Source organism: Amblyomma americanum, chromosome 2, assembly GCF_052857255.1.
Source record: "Amblyomma americanum isolate KBUSLIRL-KWMA chromosome 2, ASM5285725v1, whole genome shotgun sequence".
In the NCBI taxonomy this organism is placed as follows: Eukaryota; Metazoa; Arthropoda; class Arachnida; order Ixodida; family Ixodidae; genus Amblyomma; species Amblyomma americanum.
This window is the reverse complement of record NC_135498.1, coordinates 123227377-123249368: the sequence shown is the minus strand read 5'-3', so window position 1 is coordinate 123249368 and position 21992 is coordinate 123227377. Positions and strand designations below refer to the sequence as shown.

Here is a 21992-nt window from a genome sequence, read left to right as displayed (position 1 = left end):
GCAGTCTGATTACGCCCTGTGTGGGGCAAAGACCTCTCCTATTCCTCTCCAATTAACCCTTTCCTTTGCCAGCTGCCGCCACCATATCCCCACAAACTTCCTAAACTCATCCGCCCACCTAACTTCCTGCCGCACTCACCGCGCTTGCCTTCTCTTGGAATACACTCCATCACCCTCAAGAACCAACGGTTATCTTGCATCCATATTACATTCCCTGTCCAAGCCCATTTCTTTCTCCTGATTTTCACTAGGATGTCATAAGCCCGCGATTGTTTCCTCAGCGACTCGATCTGCCCGCTATGGTCTCTTAACGTTACATCTATCATTTTTATTTCCATAGCTTGCTGCGTTGTCCTCAACTTGCGTTGTCATTTTCAGTAGCCTCTATAATTCTGCCCAATAGGTGAGCAGCGGCAAAATGTAGCTGTTGTGTACTTTTATTTATAATGATATTCGTAAAGGCACTCATGATCTCAGAGACCTTGCCATATACGCTCCAGCCCAATGTTATTGTTCAAGTTATTTCCCTCTCATCATCCGGATCAGTGGTCAGCACCTGCCCTATTCGGACGCATTTTCTTAATACTTCCAGCTCCACGCTACCAATTCTGAACTGCTGTTTATTTGCGAGATTGTTGAACATTGCCTTGGTGTTCAGCATGTTAATCTTTAGACACACCGTTCCGCTATCTCTGTTTCACTCATTGATCATTCTTTGCAGTTCGTCTCCTGAGTAACCCATTAAGACAATGTCATCATTGAATCGCTGTTTACTTAGGTATCATCATTAACTCTTCTCCAAATCTGTTTTCAATCCAGGCTTCGGAACGCTTACTGACAACAGGCGTTTAAAGCATTGGCGAAATTGTGCCTCCTTGCTTGGCACCCTTCCTCATTGGAATTTTATTGCTGACTTCATGGAGCATTACGTTAAATGTGCAGTCGTTATAGACATTTTCCAGTATTTTCACATGAGACTCTCCTACATCCTGAGTTTATAATGGTCGGCTGTGGTAGTAACCCTTAATGCCGAAATATCGTTTGCGTGCCGTTCTAAGTCTGAGGCAAGTCAACATGAAGTGAGCTAACATCTCCTCTGTAAGAGAAGCCGGGCGGAAGGGGCAGTTCAGAAGCTGGGTCTGTGATGTCCACGAGGCTCTGACTGCAGGCGCCACTGCAGCAGCATACACCTGCATTCTCCTCAACGCCACCTCCTCACTGCGAATTAGATCGCCGGGCGGGTTGGATCCACGTGGTGGAATTAAACCACGCGTGGAGCGGCGAAATAATTCCTTTTTAGGCAGAACAGCGTCTGCTGCGGACAGTTTAAGTAGAAGCAGTGGATAGGACGCACTGTCCACTTCCTTGAGATGGTGCGAAATGCGTTGAGCTTATACAACTCGGACACGGCATGGATATGATTTCCCAATGTTACACACATCGACAGCAATGTCCAGGGCTACGCGCCATAGAGTTCTTACTGCTTTTGTCGAGTGCGTATAAAGGAGAAGACGGTTCGGTGGGAGAATACAAAGAAGTTCTTTTAAAGTGGACAATATGTGACGAACGGCAATGAGTTCTATTGCAGAGGGAAGCCGCGCCTCTGTGATGTAAGAACGTGTCTGGCGTCCATTAGGCAGAGTTGGACCGAGGAGACTGGTGTGCAGCATATCTTTTGTGCATGCTTGCACGTAAGCTTGAAGCGCGCCCATGCAGTGTGCTGGAAGATGATGCTCTGTTCTTGTCACTGAACGATGAGCGTTGCACATGACACTTAGGGGTCGGTTGTCGATGGCCTTTGGACTCTTCCATGGATTGGGTTCCGAAAGCGTTGTGTGAAGAAGCGGATAAATAGGATCAAAGTAATATCCTAGGACCGATGCTGCCGGGGTTGCTGATATTTTAACGCTGCGGGCATTGCGGCGCTGCTCCACAAGCTCATCAATGATATTCAGCTGAGATTCCCCCTGTAGTGCGGGATTAGGGGTAAAGCGAGGAAGGCCAATGTTTACTCACATGGCCTCTCTTTTGACCGTTTATAAGCGGTCCCAATCTCTTACGGTAAGGCTTTGGAACTTGCCTTGATAAGCGAGCCGGGGCTGGTACAGAGAGCGGTCTTACGTCCGAGCCATATTAAAGCACGCACAACCTGTTTTCTCGGCAATTCAGTGGGCACTGCGGACCGGTCTTAGGCATGTTGCCTTGCGCCTCGCTGTTGTGCTTTGCAGCAGGTTTTTCTGTTCAGTCCGTCGAAACTGACACATAAGCTGGATGCCACTATGGCGGTAGATGCCTTAAGAATATCTGATTCCAGATGCGGGAGATCTCATTTCCAGGTCGAACGATTACCTTGTAAAAACACCGCCCCGGTTCAATATGACCTGCCCGGATCTTCGTTTCAGAGACCGACAGCCGGGTTTCAGCTTCAGTGAGCACAACGGACCGCGCTTAGCCATGCTGCATTAAGCCTCGCTCTTCTATTTTGCACAAGTTTTTCTGCTCGGTCTGTCCAAACTGACATTTCAGTAGGATGCCGCTACAGTCGACTCATGCCTTCAAGATTATCTGACACTAGATGTGCACGGGGGATTTCATTTCGTGGCGGAATGATCACCTTCTAAAAGCACCGCCCCGTTCCATGTGACCTGCCTGGACCTTCGTTTAAAAGGCTGACAGCCAGGCTTCAACTTCAGTAGCCACAGCGGACCACGCTTAGACACGTTGCCTTACGCCTCGCTCTCCAGCTTTGCACAGGCTAGTTCTTATTCCACTACTATTACTTACGCCGCGGTAGCTGAGTGGTTATGGCACTCGCCTGCTGTCCCAAAAGACGCGGGTTCGATCCCGGTCGCGGCGGTCGAATTTCTATGGAGGCGGAATTCTATAGGCCCGTGTACTGTGCGATGTCAGTGCACGTTAAAGAACCCCAGGTAGTGGATATTCACTACGGAGGCGCCTCTAATAGACTGAGTCGTTTTGTGACGTTAAAGCGCCATAAACGTGAACCTCTTACAAGTGACTGCCGCGATCTTTTGGTCTTGCCGTGCCCACAGTGCGGAGTTATCATTGCCCAGGACGTGTTGTGTTAGCGCGCTGCTTCTATGTGGTGGCATTGAATCAGACCCTGGACCTGACAATACCAATGAAGACACTTGAGAACTATTAAAGCAGTTGTAGTGAAGGACGCCTTACAAGGCACTGCGTCGCGAACTGCCGGTACAGTTCAGATCCAGTCCAAGACCAGCGGTCAAACCAGAGCATGCACGAGCGTCGGAGCGTTCCGCGCTTATTGCCGTCTCCTTCCTTACGGACCAGCCACTGAAGGTTCCGCCGCCGAAGGCCTCTATTACTTACCAACTCGCCCTAACTTACTTACCAACTATTACTTACCAACTCGCCCAACTAACACTTACCGGCTCGCCCAAATTTCCGCCTTGCTCTATTACAACTTTTCCCAGACGCAAATATGCAATCCTGGCGGCCTATGGCGATGTCACGACGGCGGCGCCGTGGTACGGTAAAATTTCACGGCCTCGGCGACGGTAATTAGTTAGCGGCGTAAGGAGTTCGATGAGGTAATTTAACTGGGAATATGTGGTTATGAATGCGACAGGGGTCGTGGTACTTGCTGAGAAGTTAGGAGTAAAGCCCGTGACTTGAGGAAGATACCCACAGCTAGAAGAAGTATTCAGTAAGGTAAGCGTGAAGAAGTGTAGAGTGATCACGATTGCTAGTCTGCTACTGCTGGGCGTGAGAAGTTAAGGGCCGGGCAAGCTGGCGGCATTCTTCGGCTTAAGTTCCGGCTTGGGAAAGAGTCGTAAATTCAGGAGCATCAGGGCGGTGTGACTGAATGGTGTCCACTGTGCAAGAAGGCTCGCGGCTGTACAGGAACAAGTACGGAGAGAATCAGGCAGTGGCTTGAGCAGCGGATTTATAAGCATAAGTGACGAAAGGTAGAATGCGGTCCCAGTTGCAGTGATCGGAAGAAACATGCTTGGCCAGCATGTCGTCGATGGTGCAGTTAAAATGGTGAACCATACCATTAGTCTTCGGATGGTAGGCGCAGGTGGTGGGGTGAACGATGTTGAATTCCTGAACGACAGCTTCAACAACTTCATAGAGGAAGGTGGGGCTTCTGTCACTCAGGAAGTGTCTGGAAGCACCACAGCGAAGAATGATACGCCGGATGGTGAAGAAGTAATGTCGTGGACTCTATAGCAGATGGTAAAGGCGACGTTTCGGCGTAATCTGTAATATGAATGATTAAACGATGATGCTATTGTTGCCCGTCGATACGCTTAGAAGAGGGCCGTACAGATCAATACCAACACGTTCGAAGGGCTGGGATGGGCAGGGTAGCGCCAGAGTAGCGGCGGGTCGGCGAGGCAGGTTTTTTTGGCGCTGGCATTCGCGGCAGGACTAGACAAACTGGCGAACATAAAGGTACATTCCTCGCCAGTAGTACCGATGCCGTAGGTGGGTGAAGGTCTTCAATAAGCCGGCGTTGGCGCACCGGGGATATCCGTGGCAGTGGGAGAAAATGACAGAGCGTAGAGGGATCGGGATGACAAGCAACTACTTGCGACCATCTAGGAGGTAGTTCCGACAGCCAAGAAGCTCGTCTCTGACGGCGAAATTATAAGGCTGCCGGCGGAGAGCTCTGGAAGGAGGTTGCTACGATTGGCCAGATAAGAAGGCAAGGGATCCACGGGTCTCTGCGTTGCTCGGAAGACATATTATCAGTGGGCTCAAACGACAAAGAGTGCAGGGCGGATATACAAGGCACTGCCTGAGACGGCAGAGGGCAACGTGAGAGGGTATCAGCATCTGCATGTTTACCGCCGGAACGATAGACAACGGCAGTGTCCTACTATCTACACGCCAGTCGACCGGAGTGATCTTACAAGCCGGAGAGCCAGCACAGGGTGTGGTGATTGGTGGCAACGTCAAAAGGGCACCCGTACAAGTAGTGCCGAAATTTGACAGTTGCTCAAAGAATGGCTAAACAATCCTTCTCAGTGACGCAATAGCTGGCTTTGGCTTTTGTGAGTGTCCGGCTGGCGCAAGCGACAACGCATTCGTCAAAGTCAGGCTTGCACTGAAAGAGTACTGCACCGACGCCGACGCCGCTGGCATCTGCGTGGAATTCTGTGGGAGAACGAGGGTCTAAATGACGCAGGATTGGCGGAGTTGTCACTAGGCGACGGAGTGTCGCAAAAGCTTTATCACAGGCTGGCGACCAGGCCGAAAGGTCGCGGCTGGAGAGGAGCTTTGTCAGGAGGTCGATGATAGTGGCGAAATAGCGGACGAAGCGGTGGAAGCAGGAGCCGAGGCCGATGAAGCAGCGGAGTTCTTTCATAGAAGTGGACTTTTAAAATTCGGCCAAAGCGTGCAACTCTGCAGATCAGGGAGAATGCCATCATTTGACATATGTCCGAAAATGGTGAGCTGGTGAGCTCTGAAGCGGAATTTCTTTAAATTAAGTTGGAGGCCATTGTAGGCCCGACATCAAAGAAAGTCTCAAGGCGCTGGGGATGAAACTTAAAATTCGGAGAAATGGTCACAACGTCGTCCATCTCACAAAAGTATGTGTGCCATTTGAGCTCCCGGAGAAGTTGGTCGATCATGCGCTCGCGTGTCGAGGGCGCATTGCAAAGGCCGAAGGCACGACAGTAAATTCATAAAGCCCGTCGGGTATCACGAAACCGGTTATGAGGCGATAGGCCTTTGCCGTCGGCACCTGCCAGTAACCGGAGTGTGTCCAATGAAGATAGTTTATAGTTTATGGGGGTTTAACGTCCCAAAGCGACTCAGGCTATGAAGGACGCCGTAGCCACGGGCTTCTGAGATTTCGACCACCTGGGGTTCTTTAACGTGCACTGACATCGCACAGTACACGGGCCTCTAGAATTTCGGCTCCATCGAAATTCGACAGCCGCGGCCGGGATTGAACCCACGCCTTTCGGGTCAACAGCCGAGCGCCATAAGCACTGAGTCACCGCGGCGGCTGCGTCCAATTAATAAAAGAACTCACAAGCGCACGAGCGTCGGAGTGTTCAGCGCTTGTCGTCGTCTTCTATTGTTAATCGCCAGCCGCTGAAGGTTCCGGAACCGAAGGCCTGTCTTGCACAGTTGCGTACAGCTCGTACGAAGTTAACAGCCGAGATTGCAGCCCTCAGAACACAACAAGGAAATTTGAAAAAATCACTAACTTCAGCGCATACTTAGCGGATTTCGAAAAAACAAACAGAACTTATTGATAACGTGGTACACACAATTCAATCCTTGCAGTCAAAAATGGTTTATATGGAAGGTTACAGTAGACATTCCGATTTCCTCGTTTTTCGTGTAAGCAGGGGACCGGACGATGCAGAATATGGTCTAAAACAGAAAGTTCTAACCGAAATAATCTCGGAAACTCTTCATGTCCACTGCACTTTTGTCGGTGGAATTCATCCTTTAGGGAAAGCACAGTGAAAAGAGGCCTGCGATAATACTTTTCGAAGATTACAATGGAAAGCAAGAAGTCCTTACAAAACACATGCATGGATTCAGAATGACTACTCAAAAGAAATCTCAGGAGACTAAAGCTTTTGTGGAACAGTGCTAAAACTGAAAGAGAGAACAAAATGCAGGTGACCTAAATCAACAATAAGTTCCTCGTTGCTAGCCACTAGCACAAGGGTGCCATCGCAGCGCAAACGAAACGGTAAATGACGTAGTGCTCGGAGTATAAAGGAATTAAGGAATTAACATAAATGCACGGAGCATAATAAAAGTAAGCAGCTCGAGACAATTCAAATGTCATCGTCACCACTGGGACTTGACTCCGCGATGAAATGGATAATAAAGACGTTTTTCCTTCCATTTTTCAAGTCTATCGACATGACAGATTATCAAGAGGAGTTGGAGTGGCTGTTCTGGTTAAAAAAGATTCATGCAACTTTACCTCGTCAAATTGATGGCTATGAAAGCATTACCCGTAAGCTATTTAGCGGTCGTTCTAGCTTTCTATTCGCTGTCTACCGAGCTCCAGATTCCCCTTCTCAGTTTCTACGCGATTTTTCAGAGCGAATATCATCACCTAAACTAGAAAATGTATTTCTTATCGGCGATTTGAACTTACTCGGCACTATTGGGATTTGGCCTCCTCTAACATGCGATATTGCGCAAAGGCTGAACATTTATTTCATATTATGCTTTGTCACAGTTTCAAACGGTAGGTTATCGACGGCTCGTCTACCTCTGTTCTTGAATTCTATTTTGTCAGCCGCTCCCTTGAAACGTTTTCCGTTTCAATCTATTAAGGATTGTCTGATCACGAGTTGGTTTGTTTCACTTGCTATTTCGTCGCTGATAAACGTGCCGTACCTTTCAAAGCCGTGCTTGTAAAATATTTCTCGCGTGCCAGGGATGAGAGTGTATTAGATTATTTAGATCTGTGTCTCAGCAGCTTTGACGGAAATGACACGTATGAACTCTGGTCTAAGTTTAAAGATATGTGCACATATTGTATCATTCAATTTATTTCAACAAGAGCAAAAAAGTAGCAAATAAACCCATGAAAACCCGAGAAATCTTGCATCTTAAAAGCAAACTTAAACGCCTAAGAACAGCAAGTGTCTCTCGCGGCATCATTCAAATGAAGCAGGCTTCTTTGGCCAGAGCTGTTACGGCTGCTAAGCGACATTACTTTCAAAACGTTTTGCCAAATTTCATTCGTAACGCCTTCTGAAATTTTGGATTTTTTCATGCAGACAGAAAAAATCTCTGCCTGCCATGATGCATGAAGGCACGTTGCTCACTAGCAAAAAAAATTGCTGATTGCTAAGAAATTCAATTCATACTTTCATAGTGGGTTTTTCCAACCTACCTACAGATAATATTGCAACTCATGATTCTTGTTTCCAGCCTGTACACAATCTTGTATCACAAACTGGTCTTTTTGCAATGCTATTGAATCTTGAATCAAAAGCAACTCCTGGGCCTTTTTCACATTGTTATGTTGAAATGGTTTTGCATTTTGTTTCCATAAATTTTGACGCTTATCTTTTGTCTTCAAGTCCACCACCTGACTGGAGGTTGGCCCGGGTCATTCCTATGCACCAGAAAGGTGATGCCGCATTGGTTAACAATTACCGCCCCATATCGTTTATCTCTTCATGCTGCAGACTCTTCAACATATTGTTACATGACGGCCAGCGATTGAATGAGATGAGATGACAGACGGCAATGGATTGATTTGAATGGCGGACGACATGGCGCGAGCACTCCTGCCCGCACCACGGCACAGATCACCTTAAACTTCGTTGCACTGCCCGGGGCCTCCGGGGGATCGTCTCGATCGCGAACGAGAAGTTCGGCAGTGAAGATGAAATGCTATAGAGAACGATGGGCTTGAGAAATGGTTCAATATAGAAGGAGTTGAAGTGCTTGCCGCCACGGTGGATGCGAGGATCGGCGAATAAGTCCCGGTCCACGAAGCATCCAGGCCGTAGGGTGCCAGAGCCGACGGCCGAGGTCCTTGAACGCACCGAACGGCAGGGACCGAGGGCGGTGTCCTCACGTGTTGGCAGCGTCTCGGTTCGGTCGCGTCATTCTAGCCACGGAAACGTCGTCAGTTCGTCGTGTGTTGTGGTCCTGGCGGGGGACGGGGCTGGGGTGAGCGGCGAGGAGGTCAGTCCGGCTGGTGCACAACCGAGCGGGGCGAACCAGGTACACAAGGCTGATGACAACGGCAGGCGCAGGACGCCGAAGCTCCAGGATCAGGATGGCGATGAAGAGACCCCAGCGCCTCACACCAAATGTTACGTGGCGGCAAGCGGATGAATGAGATGAGATGACAGATGGCTACAGAGTGATTTTAATCGCGGACGGTCAGGCACAAGCACTCCTTCCCGCGCCACTGCAGAGTTTGTCTTCTTCTAGTTCGTCACAATATTATAGCCATCTACGGTTTATGGAGGTTTAACGTTCCAAGGCAACTCAGGCAGTTAGATTAAAACATTTCTTGATGACAATAACTACCGGCTTTCGAGCTTGAATTTCGAAAAGAATTTTCTATGGTCACTCATTCACGTCCGTAATCCAGAATTTCATTGAGGTTATTGACATTTCCGGCTGAATAAAAGTCATATTTCGAGATTTTAAGGAAGCTTTTGATTTATTTACGCACAGTAACCTTATCTATAAATTTAGAACTATTGGTATGAACTCTTTTATTGTTAACTGGGTCTCTGCTTATTTATCTAACCAACTTGAATATGTTTGTATCGATGGCTACGTTCCTAAAAACTTCCCATAATTTCTGGTGTCCCACAAGCCAGGGTCCTTGGCCACTACTGTCTCTTCTCAATATTAATGATATTATCGACATCATCAGTCATCCAGTTCGAATTAAATTGTTTGCCGACGATTTGTTTTGTTTAACGGAATTAAGGTTCCAGGTTACCTGGGTTTACTTAATTATAACCTACGCAATGTTAGTGAATGGTTGTAAAATGGCAGATGAAACTAAATGCGGACAAGACAGTATTTATATGGATAACTAATAAAAGAAACAGTCATTCCTTTTCATATAATCTTCACACCCAGCACCCTTCAGATGTATTAGAATGCAAGTACCTAGCAGTAACAGTACCCAATACCCTTAGGTGGAATAACCATATTGACACCGTATGCTCTTCTTTGAATCGTAACCTCTGTTCCCTTGGGCACAAGTTAAAACAAGCTTCAGTAACGCTAGGCACTTGGCATACAACACTATTATCCGACTAAAACTTGAGTAGGCATGGACTGTTTGGGATCGTCAGAGAAAGACAAAGATTAATTCGCTAGAAAGAATACAGTGAAAAGCAGTTCGATCTTTATTTTCTGATTATCGCACCACCGATCCACCATCTGCTCTAATGCTTCAACATAGCATACAGTCCCTTGAAGCTCGGTGCAGAATACAGTGGCTCCTGATTTGTATCTTCAACCGATTACGTCCAGGTCAACAAGAATCAGGCACACTGAATCGTCAAAAACCTTAATTTGCAAGAACAAACATTTTCAAATTTTTTTCTCCCGACCATTACCGAGTGAAATCAGTTCCAGTCAACATCAGTAGTTGACATTGATGCCTTAGAACAGGCCGTTCATTGAATTGCTGTTTCTGTTCATGCCTTGGTTTGGGCTATCTCTTTTGTGCTTACGGTGCCCCTCCTGCCAGGGCACTTCACTGGGCCTGCAGTATGATCTAAATAAATTATATAGATGCAGCGTACTGGCGACCTTCTGTAGCGCAGATCGAACCCAAGATGCTGCATATTCAGAGCTGTTCACGTCGACACCTAGCTACGGCATCAATGAGGCTGCAGGTAGACGTTGGTCCTTCAAAGACAGCGTTATAGCTCTGAGCTAACGGCGGAGTCTCTTCCATCGCTTTCTGTTAGCCATAAAGTTATTCTTTTCAGCCGACAGCTCCAGGCCAACCTCGGTGCACCACTGAGAAGTCTTGACCAGAGTGAACATAAGAGTTAATTCGCGGCGGCTAAGGTGCTTCTCTACTGACCATACCATTACACCATCCGTATACATAAAATAAAAGATATCCGGAATTGTAGCCAGCTCCAAGCCGAAGGAAGCAGCGCGATGTTAAATAATAATAAATGTTAGCACTGATCCTTGAGTTACACCCGTCTTTACGGTGAAGTAGCCTACACGTTCCTTTGCCAATGAATACGGCGATGGACAGATCTTCCAAGAAAGAAGTCAGGAAGACGCGTACTCGAGGATAGAGACGAAGCCAACGTAGAAGGGCCAAGATTGCTGAGTGGCCGACATTTTCATGTGCCTTGAGAACGTCTACGGTTAGAAGCGTGCGGATTTTGCGAGAGCTGCCTCCGAGCAGCCCCATTCAGTGACGGGTGGTCCAATCTGTACACAGTCACTAAGTGAGGGCGACAGCCAGTCTGAGCAGGGTGGTATCAGTGATACCATTCCGCCACCATGAGTACCCCTTAGCTATCATCCGCTCTAGTAGCTTACATAGTGCGGACATAAGCGCTGTCGGGCAAAGGTTGCCTAACCTGCCAGGATCCTTTCTGGGCTTTGAGATCAGCACCACCTCAGCATGTTTCCACGATTTGGGTTTGTCTCCGGATGTCCAAATTTTGTTCAGTGCCTCAAGTATCCATTTTAACGGACGATCTTCAATAATTTTGAAAACCTGATGCGTAAGTTCACCCGACCTAAGAGCTTTACCCAGTTTTGTTTGATCTATCGCTGCATGAATCTCAACTATTGTTGGCTGCTTCTGCATACCTTAAAGGTTCACTTTACTTAGAGGCGAGCCCGCTTCTGAAGGAAGAGTATGATTGTAGATGAACGACACTGGAGTTTTGTCGAAAGCCGGAAATAATGTCCTGAGGACCTCTGAAGCTAACTGAATTGGCGTCTGTCTCAAAGCAAGACATGCTGAGCTACGCATTCTTGTCAAAGTTTGCCTATTGCCGTGAGACGAACGGTGCGCCATATCGGTCCAGTGGTTGACAATGAGCCATGAGACGCGCACCAGCCCTGCCATCGTTGGAAAGGCGCTTCTCATTTCGACGTGGCGAAGCTGCTGTCCACTGTAACGTGTCTCAACTTTGCGACTAAGATGAGTCTCTATTTCCCGCCAGTTCCACCCGATGGTGGGCAAACCCACAGCCTGCTTCTTCTCCGAACTCCTAATGACAGCTGTGAGAATATCGTTCATTGCTTGAAATTGAAGACATGGTTCCTCAGTTAAAGCTGAATATTTGTTCTGTAGTGATATCCTGAACTTCCTCGCTTACCGCAAACTTTTTACGGGCTTCCGCTTCACTAGTTTCCTCCGTCCCCTCTTCATGTCTAAGCTAATTCCAGACCTTACTACTCTGTGGTCGTTATAACACACGTTTCCGGGGACCTCCACATTCTGCACGATACAAGGATGAGCGCATAGTGTGAAGTCTATTTCATATTTAAAGTCACCACTGAGGCTCTTGCATGTCCACTTCCTGTTCTGTCGTTTCCGGAAGAAGATTTTCGTGATCCGCAAATTATTTCTCTCCGCCAACTCTACCGCTAACTCCCCCTGATTTTCCTGGAGCCCAGGCCACAGTCGCCTACCGCCTTCTTCTTGCCTACCTTCGCATTGAAGCTAACCATAGTACACTGTACTTTGATGTTAATTTGCTCATTGATGATTCCACGCCTTTATAAAAGGTTTCAACGATCTGGCAATCACGGCTGGATGTCAGCGCCTAGGCCTGTACCAACTTCAACTTGTGCCGCTATTATGCATAATTACGGTACCTGCAACCCTCCGGTTTATACTATAGGTCTGCTCTATGTTGCCGGCTATATTCTGATTGATGAGGTATCCCACACCTAGTCTCTTCGCCAATCCACGATAGCACAGTACGTGCCCCCCCTTTAGTACTGTATATGCCCCATGTGTCCTCCTTACCCCACTAATCCCCACGACATCCCATTTAATGTCCGCTCGCTTCACGAAGAGCACTGCTAGGCTAGCTTCGCTGGATAAGGTTCTAGCAACAAACTTGCCAGGTGCTGTTTCCAATGGCAGCCTGTCCTTGGCCAGATGTTCTTATATACTCTCCGCTGCGTCACAGGTCTGTCCGCCGCCTTAGTCAGTGTCTCCGCAGCCGCTGGGGACTGAGGGACGAGGGTAAATAGGTTTTTTCACGGAAGGCTGTGGCCAAGCAAGCACTACCCCAGAGTTGCCAAATCCTGCTCTGGTGAAGGCGTGCACTGCCGGCTCTGTTCACCGGGACCAGGCCGAACCCAAGGCCTGATGATGCAATTCCATCGACAGGTGGAGTTATTTTTTTTATTTCCGGTTTAGAATTGCGCGGCGCCAGGAGTGAAACTCTGGTCCTCTTGCACATGAGGCGGATGCTCTACTTCTACGCCATCCCTGCTGCAGTGCGCAGGAGCTACAGTAGGAATAATGAGAGTTTTAGGGAGTGTGTTATGTGTCATATGATCCCTTGGGAAAGGAAATGAGCGCTGTTCCGGCACAAAGTGATGCGATACAAGGATTTTCAAATCTGGGCCATAGAAGACTGAGTCACCGTTTTTTTATTTTTCATGCAAAGGCATTATAGGGGTCATCGACACGAATACCAGGCGCCGCCAAAAATCTGGCGGTGTTACCAAAGTATCTAAAAGTTAACAAGTAATAGTTCTTGTACTTCCACTAATTACAAAGGAGTAGAATGAAATTAGAATAGAATTGGAATATGAGTGCAGAATTTTAGCCTTACCCACGCGTATGTTCTTTGTGTACCCGCAGTAATATTTTCTTCTTCACGCAGTGCCCATGTATCAAGCCACTTTCCAACTCTCATCTTTTGGCGTCTCTAATTCACCCAAAAGTTGAACCTCTATGCAACGAATACAATGAATTTCCTCCTGCCGGTTCATCTTCAAACCTCCCAACCCAACCCTAGGGTTTCTATAATGTTTATATTTCCCCACAGGGATCCGAGTTGCCAAAGGTTCGCCATTGTGTTTCAAGTTCAGCGGGAAAGCCGTTCCTCATGTGGGAGGAGCCGTGATAAAACACCGCGGGCGGTGTTCGGTACTTCGCTCATTTAAACTTATCAGCCTGGAATAAAGTTACCATACAGAAGAAGCACCCAATTACCCAGTGATGTTTAAATTCACACCCACTGACAAAACTGCCCAGCCTTCTTTTCCACAAATACAGTACATTGAAAACTCGACTGTCACATAACTCGTCCGGAAATCTTCATTTGGTGAGTTGTCCAGCGATTTGCTGCATTATGACATAAAAGGAATCGCCATGCATTTGCTTAGCGTAACGAAGTGCACGACATTATGAACAGAAGCGGTCAGCGTCGTGTGTACCACTACTGCTGCCGCGTACCGCTCGACGCCAGTTACACCGCCAGGACCATAGCGTACAGGCCAGTAGCGCAAAGGCCAGTAGCACAAGATGCCTTCACGAGGCGCATCAGGGAAATCTGAGTATGCGAAGGAGCAGTTCTGCACCAGTGAAGTAGGCTCCGCTGCAGCGAACTGGCACATTTGACGTCAGCGGAATCAAGCGATCGCCACTCCGCGAGTGCCGTTACGAGCGGCGCGGTTAAAACAGCCATGAAATTCTACTTTCTCCGCGAGTTTAGAGAGAAAAACCACCCGTAACTGCATAACAGCAGCACCGTATGGGTCAAAATATGCCATAAAAAATTTGCCCACGATTACGCGTCTCGGTAATGTAATTTTATGAGCTCGGCTACTGCAGTATTTGATCCATATGCGACCGCAGATGGAGCACGTGGTGCCGAACGGAGGCGCATTTGAGTTTAGGCTTCGGCAGCGCACACAGCAATACGCCGCTAGCTGGGGCTCTCCAAGGGGGAATCCTCTCATGGAACATTTGCAAAATACGTTACAGCCTTACTCATGTGACAATGACGAAAAGAGATATCTCAACTCAGGCTGATGTCATTCTTCGGAAACTGCGTTAAATTCGCTACCTGACTCGGTGGCCCGGCAGTGGCTTGGGATTACATGGATCGTTAAGCACTCATCCGGTATCTATTTCGCCGTCTCCCTTGTTTTCCCCTCGATTACTTAGATTTTGAAGGATCGATCATCACTCGTGCGTGTAGCTGCTCACGTGACACAAAATAACGCATATTATTTGGTGCTACCCTGCATCAGTTAGCACAAAATGTCATACATCACTTTTTGAGTAAAAACGGTCGCAAACGGGAGAAGGGCGATTCCACAGATGCTAATTGAAACGGCGCGCAAAAATGTTATGGGGAAACGGGGGCGCTGCGAGCTGTCGAGGAGAGCGGACGTGCGGCACATGCGGTCCGTTATTTTCGAAGTCTCTGACCCACAATTCCGACCGGATCGCCGAAATTTTCGAGCGGAAAGGAAGAAGAACCGAAGCGGAGCACAAGGACACCAAAATCAAGCCGATGGGTCCATTTTTTGGATTTTATCGGACTTTTGGTGCTCCCACGTGGCCGCCGAGACCTAAGTCTAACCTAGGCTTAACGAGTACCGGGGACTGCGGGCGGCCCGGCCGCGGCAGAGAGGGCACCTGAGGCCCGAAGAGACCTCCCCCCAGACACGCGAACATCCTGAACCGAGAAAGAAGATGGAGGGACTACCCAGGGACCTGGCAGACGCACAGGAAATGGACTACCACGTGGCGACCGAGGCCGAGGTTCTAGGCCTAACCGGCTCGGTTGGCAACGATGTCCCGAGAAGAAGCAGCCCCTCATCCGACCCAAGCACACAAGAGGAAGACAACCAAAACTGGGAGATTGCAATGTCGAGAAAGCAAGCGAGACGCCTGCGAGAGCAAAAACAAGGAAACGGCGGCGGCAGCGAGTCGGCCTGCGCAGCGGCAAGCCGAGCGGGACCGCAGAGACCCGCGGTCAGCGGGCCTGACACGGAAGCCACTGCCGAGGAGAAGCGCAGGGAAGCGGCGAGGAAACGACTTCCTCCCCTACCCAAGTACGACCTGAAAATCGTTCTGAGACCCAGAGGCCTCACCGTGAGAAACCTGCAGACCCACCAAGTGGCTCGGGCGGTGGTCGCGGCGACCGGCTCGAGGTGCAAGGGCGAGGACCTGATCATCAGACTACGAAACGGCTCCAACATAATCATCGTGAGCACCGACAACGAAGAGGCGGCCCAACACGTGAGGCGCATCTCCCACCTCACGTTCGGAGAGACATCCTACGCGGTGAACGCACACGTGGCGGTAACGGAAGACACTATACGAGGGGTGGTCCTCGGCATCGCGCCCGGAACGACGCCCGAAGAACTGAAAGCCAACCTGAGGGTGCGCACCCTGGGAGTCAAGATCCACAGCGCTCGTATGCTGGGCAAGTCGAGCACGGCAGTAATCACCTTTGACGGCCACACGAAGCCCAGACAAGTCCTGTACTACGGAGGGGAGATGTGGTGCTACCCATACCTCCCCACCCGCCAGGTCTTCTACGTGTGCTGCAAGCAGGGCCACAGATTCGACGTCTGCCCGACCCCGGACAGCAAGGCATGCAAGCAGTGTGCGGAGCAGGACCCAACCAAAGACCACCAATGCACCCCGAAGTGCCTGGTCTGCGGCGAGGGCCACAAAACAGGCACCAAGGAATGCAAAGACTGAAGTCAGCGGAGGAACTGCGGGGGCGACCTGCCTTCAGGAACCGACAGCAGCAACAGCAGCTGCTGAGACGGGGACGAAGCAGGAGCCGCAGCAGAGGCCGCGTGCCAAGGTGGTTTGGGGAGGAAGAGGACTCCTCCTTCCAGCCACGGAGCGGAGGAAGCAAGTCGAGAAGCCGGAGCCGGGGCAGAAGCAAGAGCCGGGACGGACGGCGGGACGAGTCCTACCCGCTGCTGGTGAAGCCCGGGGGACCCGGACCGCAGCAGCAACAACAACAGCAGAAGAGCGGCGGAGTCAAGGTGAGCTGGGGAGCGGACCCTCCAAGTCGCTTTTTCCGCACTCAAACACACACTCAAACACAAACACACCCTCACACAAAGAGAAAAAGCTAGAAGAAGAAAACAGGGCTCTGAGGCAGGAGCTAGAAAAGAGGCGAGAAGAGACTGGACAGATTAAGCAGAAGCTAGACGAACTCATCAGAAAACTGCAATGGCAACGACAGGGCAGAAGTGAGGCAGGCAACAGCGGGCCGATTCCCCCTTTGCCACCGCCCGAGGAGGCACAGAAACAATCGGTAGAACAAAGATGGAACGAAATAAAAAGTTTTATGCTGACCGTACAGAAGCAAATGCACGAACTCCAGCAGAAACAAGCTATGCAGGACCAAAGCTTCCGCAGCTACATCAAGAATCAAAACAGCAGAGCCATTAACGAGGCCAGAGACAGACTATTCTGCGAGAGACGCTTCGGCGGATCAGAAAACCCAAAGGGCAAACAACAACGGTAACTCATCATGGCAGGACATCAGCAACTAAGCATTTGGCAGTGGAACTGCAGGGGGTACAAGAGGAAGCAGAACCTCCTGCAGCAGTACATAAACACCCAGGGGAAGCAGCCAGACGTAATTCTGCTACAAGAAACCAACAGCACACCCACGCTAAAGGGATACACATGTCAGGAAGGCGGAAAAAGAGCCGCAACCCTCGTAAACAACAAAATAGCCACCATAGCACACAAAGAAATCGAGGGCACAGGGATAGAACACGTAAACACCGAAATAATCCCAAAGAAGAAGTTCAGCGCGAAGAGCACGTACATAGTCAACCTATACAGCTCCCCGAAACAAAAGGACGGCAATTTTGGAAAGCTGTTTACGGAAGTAAGCAAGATGGCCAAAACGAACGCCCTCGTGGTAGCGGGAGACTTTAACGCCAAGAGTCCGAACTGGGGATACCCATCGTCCGACCGCAAAGGCCAAGGCATATGGGACGCCGCGGAGAACCTGGGGTACGAACTAGTAACGAACGAAGACCAACCTACAAGGATAGGCAACAAAGTCAGCGCAGACACGTGCCCGGACCTCACCTTCGTGAAGGGCACGAGCCAAGTAGAGTGGGAAAACACCCTAGAAAACCTGGGGAGCGACCACTGCATAATCCAACTCACGATGGCAGCGGAGTCCACCAAACGAAAACTTGGGAAAGCCCGCCTCACCGACTGGAACGCCTTTCGGCAAGGAAGCAGGGATCTGACCGGGCAGATCACAAACATCCAAGAGTGGTGCCAACAGCTCAAACAGATACAGGAGACCTACACGCAAGATGTAGACAGAACCGAGCAAATACCGGATGTGGACAAGCGCCTGCTCAGGCTATGGGAGGCAAGGCTCGGGCTCTCCAAACGATGGAGGAAACAAAAGCTAAACAGGAAGCTAAAGAAGAAGATAGCGGAAATCACGGCCAAGGCAGAAGAATACGCTACACAACTGGCAAGGCAAGGGTGGCAGCAGTTCAGCAGCTCGCTAAATGGCACCCTGAACACGGCCAAAACGTGGCGAATTCTGAAAGCGATGATGGATCCGGGAAAGAGGAAGACCGAAAGCAGTAAAACGATACAAAGACTGATCCACCAGTACGAAGGAACGGAGGACCAAATGATAGAGGACCTCAAAATCAAGTGTTACGGGAAGGAACGCCCCGAAGAATATAGAGGAACCTATCAAGGCAAAGAAAACCCCGAGATGGACAGGCCGATCACGCTGACAGAAGTGCACGAGGCGATGGGGGCCCTCACTAAGAACACGGCAGCTGGGGGAGACAGGATACGCAATTCCCTCATACGCAACCTCAGTGAGGAAGCGGTAAACCAGCTGACAGACTACCTCAACCAACTCTGGGCGGAGGGCTCGATTCCGGCCGAATGGAAACACGCGGAGGTAGTGATGATCCCCAAACCAGGCAAAAAGCTGCAGATCGAAAACCTACGACCGATCTCCCTCACCTCGTGCCTGGGAAAGCTGTACGAAAGAATAATTACGAAAAGAATCCAGCTATGGATGGAGCGAGAACAACTCTATCCACACAGCATGTTTGGATTCAGGTCAAAGCTGTCTACGCAAGACGTACTCCTACAACTCAAGGAGGACGTTCTCGACAACATCCCGAAGGCTGGAGAGAATGTTGTCATGGCCCTAGCATCAAGGGGGCCTTTGACAACGTCAGCCACCCGGAAATAATGGAGGGCCTCCAGAACATAAATTGCGGAGAAAGAACTCACAACTACGTGAGGACCTTTCTCGCAGGCAGAACTGCCACCGTGGGGCTGGGAGACGTGAGAAGCCAACCCTTTAACACCCCCCACAAAGGAACCCCGCAGGGGCGGTGATTTCGCCCGTGCTCTTCAACCTAGCCATGATCGGCCTGGCCAAAAGATTGGGGGAAATCGAAGGCACACAACATGCCATGTATGCGGACGACATCACGGTGTGGACCAACCGTGGATCGCTAGGAGAAAAACAAGAGAGACTACAGAGAGCCGCGCCCTGCATAGAAGAATCCGTGACGGCAAGGGGTCTAGCGTGCTCGACAGACAAGTCAGAGCTACTCAGAGTAGCGAGGAAACCCACAGAGGCGAGCCTAGAGATCAAGCTCGAAGGCCAAAACATACCAGAAAGAAGCACCATAAGGATTCTGGGCATGTGGCTGCAGAGCAGCGGCAAATGCAGCCACACGATCAGCCTGCTACAGAAATCGACCGAACAAGTCGGCAGAATGATAGTCTCCAGCAGAAGACACGGCATGAAGGAAGAGGACACCCTCTAACTAGTCAGGAGCCTGGTAGTCAGTAGGGTGACGTACTCCCTCCCCTACCACCCGGCGATCAAGAGGGAAAAAGAACAGATCGAGGCCTTAATAAGGAAAGCCTACAAGACCGCACTAAACCTACCGAGAAACACCCCGAACGGCAAGCTACTACAGCTGGGAGTCCAAAACACCTTCGAGGAGTTGGCGGCAGCCCAGCTGAACGCACAGCTAGAAAGACTAGAACTTGCAGAAACAGGCAGGCAACTCCTGAGCAAACTTGGCCACAGAGTGGAAACCACAGCAGATCAGGACGAGAACATTCCGGACGAAATCCGGCAAACCCTCAGAATCTGCCCACTGCCGCGCAACATGGACCCCAACCTACACGCGGCCAGAAGACAAGCAAGAGTAGAATACGTGGAGAGACACCTAGCCACGCAGGAAAACACGGTGTACACGGACGCAGGACTATATCCGAGGGATAGACGCAACAACATCACGAGAGTGGCGGTGGCGGTCGTAGACCACACGGGCGACACGATCAGCTGCGCATCCGCGAGAGGACGTACGGTGGCAGAAGGGGAGGAGATCGCTGTGGCGCTTGAAGCGGTCGAAGGCTACCGCAGAAACGAGCCACAGATTATAATAACGGACTCCAAAACGGCCTGCAGACGATATCAGCAAGGAAGGATCTGCAGGGAGGCCCTACGCATCCTCCTCGGCGCGAGAGCCTCGGGATTCAAAGCGAAGCAAAAGGTCTTCTGGCTACCGGCACACACCGGAGTCGAGGGCAACTCGAGGGCTGACAGCCAGGTTCGCGAGATCACGCACCAAGCCTTGCTGACGGAGGACCTCGAGAACCCTTCGATGGTGGACCCGACGTACGCAGACATCCTAAATCACTACAGAGGCTGCAGGTTCAAGTATCCCCCGCCCCACAAACTCCTCACACAGCAAGAAGCGGTCAGCTGGAGGAGGCTGCAGACTGGCACCTTCTTTAACTTACACGTCCTAAGCAAAATGTTCCCCACCCAGTACAGCGACAGCTGCCCCTGGTGCGGGGACGTCCCGACACTTTACTACGTGACATGGGAGTGTAAACACAATTACACCTTCCACAAACAGACTAACCCGAGTGCGGAGCAATGGGAGGGCCTGCTCACCAGCAGCGAGCTCACCGCCCAAAGGGCATTGGTGCAGCACGCGTGCGAGGTGGCCAGGACCAGTGGAGCCCTGGAATGAGGGACCACCCTTGCTAAGGAGCCCCCGACGGCGGTGGCGGCTGCGGCAAGCGCCAAGACGAAGCTGCAAGGAGACTCTCCGGAACTGACCAAAAGAATTCAATAAAGTTTTTCATTCACTCATTCATTCATATGGGGAAACGGCCGGCGAAGCTGTCGTTCAGCATGATGATTTCGATAAATAATTGATTCACTCAAATTGAACGGAACAGTCTATCGCCGCACACTGCAGGCGGTAGCACAAAATCAAGTTGTCGATACGCTATTTACGATCAGTATAGCACTACCGAAAAAATAAAGCGCAAAATTTCAGTAAACGTTTGGCGGTGCAGAGAAGGCGAGTAAGCGCTACAGCTGGGGTTAAGCTGCGCCTCTTTTCCCATGACTTCTCGAGACGCCTGAAACCACCTCAAACCGTAGGTCCTCGCACGGGGCTTTGCCAAGGCCGCGGAGAAAGGAGAACCAGGGCCGTGAGCTGAGACGCTCTGGGGGGAGCACGGGAATTGGGGCGTGCTCCAGAACACTCTTCTCCATCTTTTGTGTCGAAGATTACTGAGCCACAGCGCCACCGGTTCTAAGCTACCTTTTTGCTCCTCGCAGACTCTTCGCGGCTTTAATCCTCCACTGCGCCTTGCGTTCTGTCAATGCTTTGCTCTGCGTTTAGTCAATGCTTTGCGTTTCCACTCTATTCAGCTCATTTTAAACTTCATTCCACTCAGTGGGCAATGATTGGCGCAGTCGCTCATGCGAAAGGGTACGTCGCACCCACTATTGCGCACGTGCTGAAGTTTCGGTCTTCCTTTGAAACAAACCAACAATCACCGCTAGCCACATGATGTAGAACGTGTACACAACGAACCAATCACAGACGCGGAAAAGAGGACAAATAGGTATTTGCAGTTGAAAGCTTTAGGGCGCCGCCAACATGAAAGATTGGCGCTACATGGCCACTTTGCAAGCACCTTAGCCTTAGCCAGCAGTGGTGTCTGCTTCGTTTCCAAAATGGCGTCTGTGGGCTTCATGTTCTCCCGAAGTTATATCGATGAGGATTGGTTAGTCACGTTTTAAGTTCGCTTACTACACGTTTATTGCATCCAAAAAGAGACATGGCACCTTACGTTACGCAAGAAGACGTTTTTAAATTAAAGAAAAAAGCAATCAACCACTGCAGTGCAGAGTTTTTCGCCTGCATTTGTTAACAATTTTTAAATATTGGCTTTTTGGGTTAAAAAAGCGTTGTTTTAAGCACGATATTATCGGTTGTCGTGCACATGAGAATGCAGCTCAGTTTGTAACTAAGGCTGATGAACTTGCATGTAATTATACTGAAAAACTACCACTCAACTAATAAAGTTAAGCTTCTCATTTACTAAGAAATTTGTAACCCACCGGAACTAACGTTCAAATCAGTTTTTATATTTTCGAAGATGCCACTATCGTCGCCTCAGCAGAGGAAGAAACGTCTGTACCGCACACGGGTGA

The 21992-nt window shown here is 49.8% G+C and overlaps 1 protein-coding gene across 1 annotated transcript in view; it reads right to left on the bottom strand.

Annotated features, from left to right (window-relative positions):
• The window catches only part of LOC144119049 (solute carrier family 41 member 1-like), a 48241-nt gene that overhangs the window by 9878 nt on the left and 16371 nt on the right, over positions 1-21992 (bottom strand). The window lies entirely within an intron of this gene.